Genomic DNA, 14602 nt, shown 5'->3' on the forward strand with positions numbered 1-14602 from the left:
ACTTAATGGTTTAAAAATATGAATAAAAGTATAACTTAAGGCCCCTTTCACACAGGCGGATCTGAATGGTCCCCCCATGCATCCCTATGGGGCATCGGATGTCAGCGGAGACATGTCAGCTGACATCCGATCCAATCCGTCAAATCTGGACGGATAAAAACCCTATTTTCCATCCGTCCTGCGGATCGGATCAGAACGGACCGACGTTTTTGTTTTGGATAGAGTGGAGAGGGATTAGAACATCTGCCAGTTTTTTTTTTTCGTTTTTTTTTGGTCCCCGGAGATTCAGCCTCTCTATTTGTCCTGTTTAACATTATCATTGAAAGTAAAGGAAAACCCCAAATTTTGGGTTGTTCCTAGAAAAGTAATAGAGGGCAAATCTTACAATGGGGACACGAGTTCTGGTAACCTGGGGGTTCCCAAATTTGCAGGTATTTCCCCTCACTACTTGTTTGGCTACGGGACAGGAAATGAATGGAAAGCTCCACAATGGGACGGAGATGGCGAAAAAAAAATTCTGATTGGGGGTTATAACCCTCCCTTGCTCTATCCAAAAAAAAAAAGCATCTGAGTGGGGCACAGCGTCAGTGGCATGTGTGGGTCGCCTGGGGGATCCCTCTTTCAGCTGGGCAGCCTGGGGATGGTATCTCCTGTCTGAGTACCTTGTGGGTCCCTGGTTGCAGCAGCGCCCCTTGGGTGGTGCGGTTCCAGGGAAATCTCAGGAGCACTTCCACACCCTCTCCTGGAGATGGCGGTAATTTCTGTGATGCACTTTCAGCCATCCTGGAGTTGTATGATTCTCGTGTAGAGGAGTTGCTTGGACACTAGGTGAGCAAGAAGCGCCCCCTGCCATTGCTCTCTTCCTCAGATCATTCGAAGCTCGAGTTGGGCTCCACCATTTCCGCATTTGCCGCAGCCCAGGATGATGTCTCCTCTTCTTCCTCGGACAATCAGTAGCACCTAATTTGTATTCTACTGGTCATGTAATTTCAGACAATATATGGTTTGGGGGGTCTTTAACAAACTCTGAATGCTGTAAGGGAAAAATAAAAAAAGCAGAGGAAAAATTGCAAAAATGGCCTTGCCAGCTAAGTTTAAATGTGGAGCACGGCCTGGAAAGAAAGGGTTAAGGGGTTTAGAAGGCGGGGCTTAAGATCATGTGACCGTTGTGATTAGCTGTCACGGTGGTCACATGATCGGAAAGTTGCCAATTGTAATCAGCGATCAGGGGGCTCTCCGTTAGCCACCTGTAACTGTGCTTGGAGCGGACAGGGCACCCACTCTCAGCACAACTCTATCGGCATGCTGGCGCATGCAAATATGCTGCTTATCGGCACCAAGGCCCGACCCCTGAGAGGCTGCATATTTGCATGTGCTTGACGCCAAGAGGTAATGGTTAACAGTGCATATATCTTGAGATTTTTAGTGTAGTAGTGAGGCTTTCACCCTAAAACTGAACTTCCGGGCAGATATGTAACAGTACTTGTGTATATTAGATCTCTTACCTTCCATTATTCTGTACCCCTTTTTTATAATTTTTGCAGCAGTCTTTGAAGAATTTTCTTCTCATCTTCTCCTTTCCTGGGCCCGCAGACACCAGTAATGATAATGCCCCTTTGTATTTTTTTTCTTTCTGAGCAGCCCAATTGCGTTACAACTTGCTGTAATGGGAGGACCCAAGCTGCTCAGACTCCCACCAAATACCGCAATTCTTATGGTTTTCATCCCCTGCTGCGGTCGAGCTTTAGTAAAAGAATATACAGTATCTCACAAAAGTGAGTACACCCCTCACATTTATGTAAATATTGTATTATATCTTTTCATGTGACAACACTGAAGAAATGACACTTTGCTACAATGTAAAGTAGTGAGTGTACAGCTTGTATAACAGTGTAAATTTGCTGTCCCCTCAAAATAACTCAACACACAGCCATGAATGTCTAAAACTGCTGGCAACAAAGGTGAGTACACCCCTAAGTGAAAATGTCCAAACTGGGCCCAAAAGCTATTTTCCCTCCCTGGTGTCATGTGACTCGTTAGTGTTAGAAGGTCTCAGGTGTGAATGGGGAGCAGGTGTGTTAAATTTGGTGTTATCGCTCTCACTCTCTCATACTGGTCACTGAAAGTTCAACATGGCACCTCATGGCAAAGGAGGATCTAAAAAAAATAATTTTTGCTCTACATAAAGATGGCATAGGCTATAAGAAGATTGCCAAGACCCTGAAACTGAGCTGCAGCACAGTGGCAAAGGCCACACAGCGGTTTACCAGGACAGGTTCCATTCAGAACAGGCCTCACATTGGTGGACCAAGGAAGTGAGTGCACGTGCTCAGCGTCCTATCCAAACGTTGTCTTTGGGAAATATTACATTTTGAGGTGTCGGATTTAGAGAAAAAGAGGGGGTACCTTTTGTCCAAATAACATGTATGAAAAAGATGAAATGGAGGCATAATGGATTTTGATGGTACCATAAACACTGGATGTAGATTGGAGATACCAATTTTGTATAAAGAAATATATTTATTAAATCACCATAAAACCATTGGTATAGAAAATGCATACATATAAACAGATCATATACATCACAACTAAAAAGACTCTGCATAGCTGATACCATGGATGGGACAACAAATAACCTGTATTATCTGCAATAAGCATCGTCCTTGTAAACTGTGCCCCATTTGTAAAGTCTTTTCAGTTGTGATGTATATGATCTATTTATATGTATGTGTCTTCTATTTTTATGGTGATTTAATAAATATATTTTTTAATACAATATTGGTATCTCCCGTCTACATCCAGGTGTTTATGGTACCATCAAAGTCCATTATGCCTCTATTTCCTCTTTTTCATTCATGTCTTTGGGAAATAAGATGTATGAGTGCTGCCAGCATTGCTGCAGAGGTTGAAGGGGTGGGGGGGGGTCAGCCTGTCAGTGCTCAGACCATACGCCGCACACTATCAAATTAGTCTGCTTGGCTGTCGTCCCAGACGGAAGCCTCTTCTAAAGATGATGAACAAGAAAGCCCGCAAACAGTTTGCTGAAGACAAGCAGACTAAGGACATGGATTATTGGAACCATGTCCTGTGGTCTAATAAGACCAAGATAAACTTTTTTGGTTCACATGGTGTCAAGCGTGTGGCGGCAACCAGGTTAGGAGTACAAAGACAAGTATGTCTTGCATACAGTCAAGCATGGTTGTGGGAGTGTCATGGTCTGGGGCTGCATGAGTGCTGCTGGCACTGAGGAGCTACAGTTCATTGAGGGAACCATGAATGCCAACATGTACTGTGACATACTGAAGCAGAGCATGATCCCTTCCCTTCGGAGACTTAGCCACAGGGCAGTATTCCAACCTAACGACCCCAAACACACCTCCAAGACGACCACTGCCTTGCTATAGAAGCTGAGGGTAAAGGTGATGGACTGGCCAAGCATGTCTCCAGACCTAAACCTTATTGAACATCTGTGGGGCATCCTTAAACAGAAGGTGGAGGGGTGCAAGGTCTCTAACATCCACCAGGCCGTGATGTCGACATGGAGGATTGGAAGAGGACTCCAGTGGCAACCTGTGAAGCTCTGATGGACTCCATGCCCAAGAGGGTTAGGGAACTGCTGCAAAATAATGGTGGCAACACCAAATGTTGACACTTTGGGCTAGGGATGCACCGATCCGACTTTTTTGGACCCGATACCGATATCTGGCGTTGTGAAATCGCAGATACCGGAACCGGTCAATGTTACCGATCCATCTAAAATGGCCATATCGGCGCCGATATCCGATCCGAATATCGGATTGGTGCATCCCTACTTTGGGCCCAGTTTGGACATTTTCACTTAAAGGAGTACTCTCTCTTTTGTTGCCAGAGGTTTAGACATTAATGGCTGTGTGTTGGGTTATTTTGAGGGGGCAGCAAATTTACACTGTAAGGCCTCTTTCACACGGGCGTTCCGTTTTTATCTTCAGTTCAGTCACGTTTTTTTTGTTACGAAACGGACACAGATGTCAATTTTTACATCAGTTTTACGTCCGCCGCTGCTCGTTTGTCGTCTGCCGACGCCCGTTTTACATCCGCTCACATCCTTTTTTTAACATTTTTCCATACATTTTTCATCGGTTTAATATCCGTTTTTCATCATCATTATTTCCCATGTCACTTTGCTCTTCCCCAGCATGCATTGGGTTTCCCATGCTGCTTTGTGGTCCCAGTGAATGACTCAGTGTGCATACAGTGTGTTCCCTGTGTGTTCTTGTGTCTTTTCCTGAGATTTATAGCAAAACGAGCAATGGCCCCTTCCTGATTTTGGGATGATGTCGCATGCTTTATGCTTCTGTATTATGTGAGGGGAGTGGAGAGCCGGAGGAGGAAGACTTTTCAGCGAAAACGCCGCACCTATTGGTCTCATCCCATGATGCTGAAGAAGCCCTCTGAGGGATTTCTTTCTCTACACTACGCGGATTTGAGACGGTATCCGGTGAAATTCTTCAATTTCACTCGAATGAATGTAATCACATTTGATTTTGTCTTGGAGAAATTGTTACCACGTCTTCAGCGGATGGACACCAACATGAGACGCAGTGTGCCTCCAGCGGAGCGTCTGCTAGTCACTCTCAGGTAAGTCAGCTGCTGTTGTCATGCTATAAAGAGGCCCCCCAGCTCTCCTGTTGCAATAATGTTTACTCAATAAGCTAACTCCAACCCACCTAGCCCCCCACTATAACTGACACACTGCCCTCGGAAGAAATATTTGGTAGGGCATCATATACATTTCCAAAAATTAAAATATACTTGTTAAATTTACTCACTGGCCACCTTATTAGATAATGTCAAATTAGCCAATCACATAGCTACCACTCATTGACTTTGGGTGAGGGTGGAGGGTGTTGTGCAATACTCAACATAGTATAGTTGCGAATAAGGGGCAAATGTCAGATAACATGTAATTGCCAAAGAAAATGTACTTTTCCGTTAATTCTTGTCTATTTTCCTTATGCCTAGGTTTCTTGCATCCGGACAGACATTCACGTGTCTGAACCATTATTTCCTATTGGGGATCTCCACAGTATCGATGATCGTTCATGACACCTGCAAGGCCATATGGGAGGAGCTAAGACCAATTGGAATGCCTGTCTCTGATGCACATGTGTGGTTGCAAATATCTGAGGGATAAATATCTGAGGGATTCCTGATGAAGACCCAATTCCCCAACTGCCTTCGGGGCCCTTGACGGAAAACATATGCGGATTAGAATGCCTCCTGGATCAGGCTCCAGTTATTTTAATTACAAAAAATATTTTTCATTGGTGCTGATGGCTATCTGTGATAGCAATTATAAATTCGTTATGGTGGATATTGGGGCATATGGTAGCACTGCTGACTCCCGAGTGTTCAGGACATCCACATTGGGTAGAAGGCTTTTAGATGGACGTCTGAACCTACCAGCTGACAAGCCACTGCCAGGAACATCTGGACCAGCTATGCCTCACGTCTTAGTGGCTGATGAAGCATTTGCCCTCTCACGTCATCTTTTAAGGCCATACGGCAAACATAATCTAACAAGCCAAAAAAGGATTTTTAACTACAGACTTAGTAGAGCAAGGAGGTTTGTTGAGTGCACATTTGGAATTTTAACAAACAAGTGGTGCATTTTTCATAGTGCCATACAACTTAAAGTGGAAAATGCAGAAGAAGTGATCAAAGCATGCTGTGTGCTACACAGTATTGTACGTGATAAAGAATGCATCAGCATGGAAGATGAAGATGAAACACATTTGCCCTTTGTGCAATATAGTGGACTGCGACCAAACCACTCTGCTCTTGCTCTACGAGATAAATTTGCTGATTATTTCATGTCCCCTGAAGGAGAGGTTCCATGGCAGTATGCCCATATGTAATCAGTGTCAAGATTGTAACTGCACTTTTCTCTTACGTCCTCCGACAGTCGCCGCCTCTTCATATTTGTCACTAATGGGGTTATTGACCTTTGCTCTGTAGGAGTAGCTAGGCAACAGAATATATTAATATCAAAGCTTTTAGCATATCCCACCCCCAGGGGGTGGTCCCCTCAGTCAATACCTCCCTGCTTCCTGCATTTCCAACTCAGTTTCTAATGCCTAGCTCAGGAGTAGGTTGGGCTGTTCCTGTGCTGGGGCTCTTAGTCTCCGCTTCTTTTCTCTTTTTGATTTTATTTGGAGTTTTTTCTCTTTCTTCTACTTAGCTGTTTGTTTTCAGCGTTAGTTAGCTTCTTCTGATGAAGATGATCGTGCGGAGCTGGGTCTCAGTCTGGCCACCCTGGATCCCAGGGCTCAGGGCCAGGGGCTTCCCAGCCTGCCATTGAGCGTTCAGCTTAGGTTTTGCCCTGGCACATTGAACGACCCATCCCTGTTCGCTGCAGGGATGCTATCGGTGAGGTGGCTACCTCACTGGACGCCATTGCGGTTTCGCACCGCAGTTCCGCTGCGTCATGCTTGCGACACTCCCTGTCCTCAGTGCAGCGGTTTGGTCGCTGGAGCAGGCTCCCCACGCCATCCGGACTGGTAAGTGTAACTCTGTGTGGGGACCTGTCTATTTGGGTGTCAGTCTGGGACTGTGTGACCCTGCATGTCTGTGTGGCTGCTGTGCTCCCTGTCAGTTCCTGTGTGGACTTGCTGCCTGTGTGTGGGCTGTGAAGGGGGAGGGCTCTCCCGCTCTGCTGGATGTAAGCATGAAGCAGTCTGATTTGAGGCATGCTCTGCGGCGATCATTTTTTTGAGGCAAAATCATGGTGGCCGATCCTGTGTGGTAATGCACGGCGTTTTGGCGGCGATCGATCAGGCCACATGTCGGCGTCATGTTCTATTTGCCCAAGGAATCCTCAGCCGGGCGGCCATGTTTGTGTAGCTTTGCATAGGCTTCATAGGGGCGGTCAGTCTTGCATCACTTCCTTTTGCTCTGGGACAGCAATCGGTGCAGCAGCCTGTGTGATCTCTCCAGGTTTTTATCTTCCCTTTTTTCCTGTATTCCTTGCCCAGTTTCTTGTCCCTGTGGGGGTCGGTGTATTCAGTGGGTGCGGTGGGCTACGCTCGCCGCGATCTTAAAGGGGCAGTACCCCTTTCTTCCTTATATTGCTGGGGCATGGATTCTCAGGATTGCAAGTTTCCTCCCAAAATGGTGGGGGGCCAAGGGGCTGCTGCTTCCCCCGAGGGGGCTGATCTGGCCACTATTGTGGCAAACTTAGCTGCTCAAGTGCAGATGCTGGTGGCTGATCGATCCACAAAACGGCCCAGGGTGTCTATTTCCTCTGATTCAGAGGGCGATGGGGCTGCTATGGCTGGAGTGCCCTTCTCAGGGTCTCACTCATCCCTAGACCTTGTGGGGTCTTACGGGGAGGCTGAGGTGGAAGGGGTTGATAATTCTCCCCCTGGCTCGTCTGAAGAGCTTGCACTCATGGATGAGTTAGTTGCTTCTATCAAGCAAACGCTGCATTTGCAGGATGAACCATGTCCTCCTGCTTTGATGTCCTCTTATGGGACGCAAAGGAAACGCAAAACATCGCAGGTTTTTCCTTGCTCTACGGAATTTCAGCACGCTGTTGATGAGCAATGGCGCAATTTAAAAAAGCCTTTTGCTGTACCAAGTAGGTTCAAGCTGCGTTATCCCTTTACACCGGCTACTGATGAGCGTTGGTGTGTGCTGCCTCAGGTGGATCACGCAGTGGTGATTTTGAATAAATCAACTGCGATCCCTGCTGAAGATACCCCCGGTGTTCCGGGACCCGACGGACAGGAGATTGGAATCTCTGGCCCGTCATGCCTATACGGTTGCTGGCTCTATGCTGAAGCCTATTTTTGCTTCCATTATGGCAGCCCAGGCTATTGCGGATTGGACGCAGGTGCTCAGGCGCACTCTGGTGGCTGACTCGGCCCCGCCGACAACTTTGGCTATGGTGGATCAGATTCATCAGGGTGTCATGTATTTGTGTGATGCGGACTTGGATTTAGTCCCTTTGGTTGCGCGTCTTTCTAGTGTGGCGGTCTTGAACCGTCGCCTGATATGGCTGAAATGTTGGTCGGTTGACCAATCTTCCCGCAAGACTTTGGCTAATTTGCCCTACGCGGGATCTCTCCTTTTTGGCGAATCTTTGGATACTCTGATAAAGGGTATTTCTGGGGGTAAGAGTACTCTCTTGCCCCAATCTCACAAGAATAAGTTTGTTCGTGGTAAGAAGAATGCCTCGTTTAGGCCCTCTCGGGGGTCCTTTCGTGCCTTTCGGGCGCACTATAAGGGTAAGCCCTTCAAGGGCCAAGGCTCTCAGAAGAAGCCGTGGATGGTAGGGATGCACCAAATAATCGGCGGCCGAACATTATTCGGCCGAAAATAGAGAAAATAGCACTTTCGGTGTTCGGCCGATTCAGTCAAAAGGCCGAATAATTTTGTGCCGAATAATAGGGCTGAACGATAGTCCATATGATATTGACTATCGTTCTGTGGCCGTAGGCGATATTCATATTGCCGAGGTCACGATATTTACAGGGGGAAGGGACTCGGAGGAGGACAGGAGGACTCACAGACTTCCGTGTTAGGCAGGGGAAGCCGGGACACTTCAGCGGTGAGCATACATACATTACTCACTGGTGCACTGCAGCCCGCCCCACACATTCAGTGAGTCTTACTCTCCCTAGTTTTTTCAATGGCACATTCAGGAAGCCAATCACGCCGTGATTAGCTGCACAGCGAACCAATCACGCGTGCCTGCACACCTGATTGGTTCCGCTGTGCCGCTACTCACGGCGTGATTGGCTTCCTGAATGTGCCATTGAAAAAACTAGGGAGGAGAGTAAGACTCACTGAATGTGTGGGGCGGGCTGCAGTGCACGAGTGAGTAATGTATGTATGCGGCTGTGCTCCTTTCCAGGCTCCTACTAGTCCACCTCCAGCCTCCTACTACTACCACTATGAGAGACTGTCTGTCACTGTATAATCTGATCGAGTTGACACTGACTGACTGTCACTGAGTAATTGATGTTACCACATTAACCCTGACCTGCCCAGTGCCCTGTATCTGCAATTAAAATTTACAAGGCTGCCTGCATGCTTCCTGATTTCCATTCCCAACATCCTTCCCAATCCCTACAGTGTCACTAACATTAACCCTATGGTACAAGGCTGCAGTGTGCACTGAATCCCATTCCCTACAGTAACATTTAGGGAGAGAGAGAGACATGAGAGGACGAGAGAGAGAGACATGAGAGGACGAGAGAGAGTGAGAGGACAAGAGAGACACGAGAGGACAAGAGAGAGGACAAAAAATTGGCAAAATAAATGGAAAAAATGCAAAACACCGCGTTCGGTTTTCGGCCTTCGGCCAAACATTTTATTATTCTTCGGCTTCGGCCAAGAATTTCATTTCGGTGCATCCCTAGTGGACGGGTAAGCAGAAGTCCGGGCCCGCTGCCCATAACAATGCGGCCTGAAGGGACGCCCTCACCCGGTTCTGGGGTGGGGGGACGTTTGCTCGGTTTTCTTCAACCCTGGCTGGACCGCATTCGGGACAGATGGGTTCAGGAAATGGTTCAATCTGGATACAAGATCGAGTTTCTTTCTCGGCCGGCGGGCAGATTTTTCCCCTCAAACCTTCAGCTGACTCCGGAACGCTTGCAGGATCTGCACCTGGTGGTGCGGGCCCAGGGAGTGGTGGTTCCGGTGCCTCATCGGGACAGATTTCGGGGGTTCTATTCCAATCTGTTCACTGTGCCCAGAAAGGAGGGCAAGGTGCGTCCGATTCTGGACTTAAAAGCTCTGAACCGCTTTGTGCGGGTTCGCAAGTTCCGCATGGAATCCCTGCGATCAGTGGTGGCTGCCCTGGTTCCGGGGGAATTCATGGCCTCCATCGACTTGAAGGATGCGTACCTTCACATCCCGATTTTCGAGGGTCACCAGAGGTACCTTCGATTTGCCATTGCGGAGGATCATTATCAATTCGTGGCGTTGCCCTTTGGTCTCGCTTCGGCTCCGCGGGTTTTCACCAAGGTGCTTGCGCCGGTTCTGGCCTTATTGAGGGCCCAGGGCATTTCTGTCCTGGGGTATCTGGACGATATCCTGATTCGGTCCGCGACCAGTCAGGGCCTGGTAAACGACCTGTCCATCACGATGCAGACTCTGCAGGAATTCGGTTGGACGATAAATTTTCCAAAGTCAACGTTGTGTCCGTCGGTTCGTCTTCCCTACCTGGGAATGATTCTGGACTCTGTTCAAGCGAAGGTCTTCCTGCCAGAAGACAAGCTTCGGACACTTCAGTGCGAAGTCAGGTCCCTCAGGGACAATCAGTGCTCGTCCCTCCGGACGTGTATGAGGTGTCTGGGATTGATGGTTTCGGCCTTCGAGGCGATTCCCTTCGCCCAGTTTCACACACGGGAGCTTCAGGTGGAGGTCCTGGCCAAGTGGGACGGGCGTCCGCAATCTCTGGATCTGCGGCTGTCGTTGAGCCGTCTCACCCGAAGGGGTCTTTTGTGGTGGCTCCAGTCCCTGGCGGTGTCGGGGGGGCAAGTCCTTTTGTCCTTTGTCGTGGACGGTGATCACCACGGATGCCAGCCTGTCGGGCTGGGGTGGTGTTCTGGGCGTTCTGTCCGCCCAGGGGACTTGGTCGGAGGAGGAATCCTCCCTTCCGATCAACATTCTGGAATTGCGAGCGATAAATCTCTGTCTTCTGCGTTGGACGGACAGGCTTCAGGGCCGTCCAGTCCGGGTACAGATGGACAATGCCACAGCGGTGGACTACATCAACCACCAAGGGGGCACCAGGAGTGCCCGAGCGGCTCGGGAAGTAACCGACATCCTGTCTTGGGCCGAGATGCACGTCCCGGCGATATCTGCAGTTCACATTCCGGGGGTGGAGAACTGGCAGGCGGATTATCTGAGCTGTCAGACCCTGGACCAGGGAGAATGGTCCCTTCACCCGGATGTCTTCCAGATGTTGTGCGCGAAGTGGGGGTCCCCAGATGTGGACCTGTTCGCGTCTCGTCTAAACAACAAGGTGGAAAGGTTCGTGGCAAGGACGCGCGATCCTCGGGCAGACGCCTCAGACGCGTTAGTGGCGCCCTGGCATCAGTATCGCCTGATGTATGCCTTTCCACCGATTCAGCTGCTGTCCAGGCTCCTTCGCAGGTTGGCCTCGGAACCGCACACAGTGATTCTGGTGGCACCGGACTGGCCTCACCGGTCTTGGTATGCAGACCTCGTGAATCTGGCGGTTCGACGCTCCGTGGCGTCTGCCACTTCGAGAAGATCTCCTGTCTCAAGGACCGATATTCCATCCTGCTTTACAGTCGCTGGCTTTAACGGCCTGGCTGTTGAAAGCCAGGTCCTGAAGGATAGGGGTCCCTGAGGTCATTCCCACTTTGATCAAGGCTAGGAAGGCCTCTTCGGGGAAAATTTACTACCGTACTTGGAAAGCGTACTTTGCCTGGTGTGAGTCCAGGGGGTATTCCCCTCGCTCGTACTCGGTGTCGAGTGTTGGCTTTCCTTCAAATGGGCGTGGACCAGCGTTTGGCGCTGGCCACGATTAAGGGTCAGATTTCTGCGCTGGCCGTTCTCTTTCAACGCCCTGTGGCGTCTAACTCTTTGGTTAGCACCTTTGTTCAAGGGGTGCGACATTTGGTCCCTCCTAGGAGGGAGCCTTTGCCTCCATGGGATTTGAACCTTGTTCTGTCCGTGTTGCAACATGCTCCTTTTGAAAATATCAGGGAGATCTCGTTGTCTCTGTTGTCCAAGAAGGTTGCCTTCTTGGTGGTGGCGATCACTTCGGCTCGCAGGGTGTCGGAGCTGGCGGCCTTGTCCTGCAAATCTCCGTATTTGGTGATTCACTTGGATAAGGTGGTCTTGCGACCTAACCCGTCTTTTCTTCCGAAGAGGATCTCGGAATTTCATCTCAATGAGGATATTGTTCTTCCTTCGCTTTGCGCGAAGCCTAAGCATCCGAAGGAGGTGGCTTTGCATTCCTTGGATGTTGCTAGGGCGATCAGGGTTTACCTGTCATCAACTAAATCCTTTCGCAAGTCGGATTCTCTCTTTGTCCTTCCTGAGGGACCTCGGAAGGGCATGGTGGCGTCGGCTGCGACCATCGCCAAATGGATGAGACAGACCATTGTGCAAGCCTATGCTTTGAAGGGGAAGGTTCCTCCTTTTCCTGTGAAGGCGCACTCTACCAGGTCTCTTAGTACGTCTTGGGCCTATCGTCATCAGGCTTCTGTGGCCCAGGTGTGTAAGGCGGCGACTTGGTCGTCCGTTCACACCTTTTCAAAATTTTTCAAAGTGGATGTTCAGGCATCGGCAGATGCTTCCTTTGGCCGCAAAGTTCTTAGTGCGGCGGTGCCTTAGGGTCCCTTGTTTGGGTCCTTGGCTGTTGGGGTGTTTTTACCCCTAGGTTACTTGTTCTTTCCTGGGTTGTTGCTCCTGTTGAGCACGTTTTCCTGTTGCCCAGTTGGTTCTCTTACTTTTGGTAAGGTTCCTTTCTCTGATGTGGGTACTGCGTTGCTTTAGGCGCGGCTGCTTTTTTCCCACCCCTCATGTCTACACTGCTATGGGACGTCCCCATTAGTGACGAATATGAAGAGGCGGCGACTGTCGGAGGACGTAAGAGAAAACGGAATTTTTGTAAAATCTTACCTGTAAAATTCCTTTCTGAGTCCTCCGACAGTCGCCGCCCCCGCCCCTCTTTTGGGGTTTGTTTATGTACTCTACTGCTATGCTACTGAAACTGAGTTGGAAATGCAGGAAGCAGGGAGGTATTGACTGAGGGGACCACCCCCTGGGGGTGGGATATGCTAAAAGCTTTGATATTAATATATTCTGTTGCCTAGCTACTCCTATGGAGCAAAGGTCAATAACCCCATTAGTGACGAATATGAAGAGGCGGCGACTGTCGGAGGACTCAGAGAAAGGATTTTACAGGTAAGATTTTACAAAAATTCCGTTATTTTCCTTTTGTTCAATAAAATAATATTTTCCTTTTTGTTCAATAAAAGAATAAAAACAAATTTTTTGTCAGTAATTTTTTTTTTATTAAAACGGCATCAAACATAACAACAAGTTCTGACTTTTTGTGGTTTTAACATGAAAAAAATAACATTCAAACTCCAAAGTTTTTTATCCAAAAAACGCAACATTATAGGTCATTGTAATAGGGACTTGGAGCATTCCCGAACTGCGTGAATGATGATGAAGACGTTTGGGCCTGGGACATGAAGGAGTCCTGTGAGCTGGAGGTTTGCTGGCTGCTGGAGGGGTTTGGCTGGGTGAATGGTGGTGCATGAGACGGTGGTCCACATGGTGGGAGGGTAGGGGTTGGCATCCTATGATATGGCTGCATTGGGTTGTTGGGGGGTAGGATTGCTGATAGCCATAATGGCCAGATGATGTACCCGGCATGATTGGATGCTGGAACGGCCTTTGCTGCATGTTATACTCTGGTATGGCTTCCCCAGCCATTGCAGCTCTTACACATGATATAGTAACATTTGAAATTTGCATTTGGACCTCCATTTTTCTGTTACTCTGGGTCTGTACCAAATAGTGGTAAAGGCTGCGAAGAAATGTGGCATCGTAATTATTTGGGTCATTGAAGGGGTCCATGGCTTCAGCCCTACGCATTGCCATCATGGCAGTGTCCATCTGTGTTGGTGCCGCACCTCTTCGCTGGGACCCTCTAGAAGCTCTGGGAACCTGTACAGTAGGGAAATTTGTTAGAACATTTGTCTTTACAAAATTTTTACAATGGGGCTTTTGGTTTGGTAAACTTCACTTACGGGCACATGTTGTCTTGCTTGAGTGCGGACTTGGACATGTTGTGGGGACACTTGTGCCGACGTTTGAGGTTGCGATTCGTGGTCACTTGTGTCACCCTCTGCTTCGGTGACGTCTTCCCCCTCCTCTTCAGTTTCTGTAATGTTGGAGCTGGTGCTGTAATACAATACATTGATAAATGATTTGTCCTACTATTCAAATTGATTACATTTTACGTAGAATGACAGCTTAGTACTCACGGTCTTAAGTCCATTACATTACGTAGGAAGGAGAGCATCTCAAAGAACAGACTTCTCTTCTTCTGGCTGACTCCTGCCCCAGCTCTCCTCAACCTCATCATTAAGTTCCCTCCTGTAGCGGTCCCTCTGTGACCTCCACATCCGTGATGATTTTTCGGCCTATGAAAAATGGATAATATGAACTTCATAACATGACAGATGTGAATGAAAGGTGAACTACAAGTCTCAGCATGCTAACAGTGAAAGATAAGGTAATATAACTTTATATTTCACCTATATGTCTCTTTTCGCATGCTGAGACTTGTAGTCCACCCATATGTCACAATTAGGTGGACTACAAGTCTCAGCATGCTAACAGTGAAAGATAAGGTAATATAACTTTATATTTCACCTATCTGTCTCTTTTAGCATGCTGAGACTTGTAGTCCACCCGTGTCACAATTAGGTGGACTACAAGTCTCAGCATGACAACCCCACCCTCACATCCCCCCAACAGCTACACTTACCACGTATGCCACGTTGCCTATCACTCAATGTAGACCAGTTGGGGGTAACCTCACGGAAAATTTCTTCCAACAGTC

At 48.4% G+C, this 14602-nt stretch overlaps 1 protein-coding gene across 1 annotated transcript in view; it reads left to right on the forward strand.

The window, feature by feature from the left end:
- The window catches only part of LOC309548232 (uncharacterized protein), a gene marked incomplete at its 3' end in the record, with an annotated part of 168232 nt that overhangs the window by 10924 nt on the left and 142706 nt on the right, over positions 1–14602 (forward strand). The window lies entirely within an intron of this gene.

The sequence above is a fragment of the Pelophylax lessonae genome (assembly GCF_965119305.1).
Source record: "Pelophylax lessonae genome assembly, chromosome: 2".
In the NCBI taxonomy this organism is placed as follows: Eukaryota; Metazoa; Chordata; class Amphibia; order Anura; family Ranidae; genus Pelophylax; species Pelophylax lessonae.